At 47.6% G+C, this 1,268-nt stretch overlaps 1 pseudogene; it reads left to right on the top strand.

The window, feature by feature from the left end:
- The first annotated feature begins 318 nt into the window (after nt 1–318).
- Nucleotides 319–436, top strand: LOC126109046 (5S ribosomal RNA; annotated as a pseudogene).
- Nucleotides 437–1,268: the final 832 nt, after the last annotated feature.

Raw genomic sequence — 1,268 nt, forward strand, 5'->3', positions numbered from 1 at the left:
GACATCACACAACACCCAGTCGTCACGAGGCAGAGAAAATCCCTGACCCCGCCGCAAATCGAACCCGGGAACCCGGGCCCGGGAAGCGAGAACGCTACCGCACGACCACGAGCTGTGGGCCCTGGTTGGTTAGTAAGAAGATAAAGTTTGTGATATCTGAAGATGGGTGCACTCCCGAAACGCGTAACATATTCGAATAAAAGAGTCAATTCAACATCTCATGACTTTATTGCGATTGTACAACGTCAGTTGCCAATTATTAACATAAAAATGATAGCAGGCCTCAGACGGGATTTTATGTTCTGTACATCAGCTCTCTGCAACGGTCTTGCCGCAGTGGATACACCGGTTCCCGTGAGATCACCGAAGTTAAGCGCAGTCGGACGTGGCTGGCACTTGGATGGGTGACCATCCGGACCGTCATGCGCTGTTGCGGCTTTTCGTGGTGCACTCAGCCTCGTGATCCCAATTGAGGAGCTACTCGACCGAATAGTAGCAGCTTCGCTCAAAGAAAACCCTCGTAACCCCCGGGAAAGCGGTATGCTGACCACGCGCCCCTCCTATCCGCATCACCATGAGGATGACACGGCGGTCGGATGGTACCGATGGGCCACTTGTGAGCTGAAGATGGAGTGCTATATCAGCTCTCTGTGTGGATAACTGTGAGAGGATGTCCGCAGCTTCAGTCCGGAACAGCGCGACTGCTACGGTTGCAGGTTCGAATCCTGCCTCAGGCATGGATGTGTGTGATGTCCTTAGGTTAGTTAGGTTTAAGTAGTTCTAAGTTCTAGGGGACTGATGACCTCAGATGTTAAGTCCGATAGTGCTCAGAGCCATTTGAACCAATTTTTGGATGTCCGCAGCAGAGAGAAAGAGCTTACTCCTTTCCAGTTACAAGGTTAGTGGTGAACATGTTGAGTGTCTAATATCACCTAAGTTTTTATGGTTAATGATAAGACGCTATTTTCAAAAGTCTTCCAAAGGAACTGAAAAAAATTGAGTCATAAATGCCAAGAACTCAAACCCAAGTTGAAAGCTATCCTTGTCCATCACTCTTATTCTAAAGAGAAGTTACTTATAGCAGTCGAGACATTTGCTCTGTACAGTGCTACTTATTCATATAGGCATGTTTCTTTGTCTTTTATTGGTCTTTTGAGTATCAATACTGATGTGTTGGCAAATGTGCCAACACCTTGTAGATAGAGGAGGCTGAAATGCACGCTAACTAACGCAGACGGGCGTGAAGTCTGGAACAGGACACTTTAGAA

This window comes from Schistocerca cancellata, chromosome 11 (genome assembly GCF_023864275.1).
Source record: "Schistocerca cancellata isolate TAMUIC-IGC-003103 chromosome 11, iqSchCanc2.1, whole genome shotgun sequence".
NCBI classification, from domain to species: domain Eukaryota; kingdom Metazoa; phylum Arthropoda; class Insecta; order Orthoptera; family Acrididae; genus Schistocerca; species Schistocerca cancellata.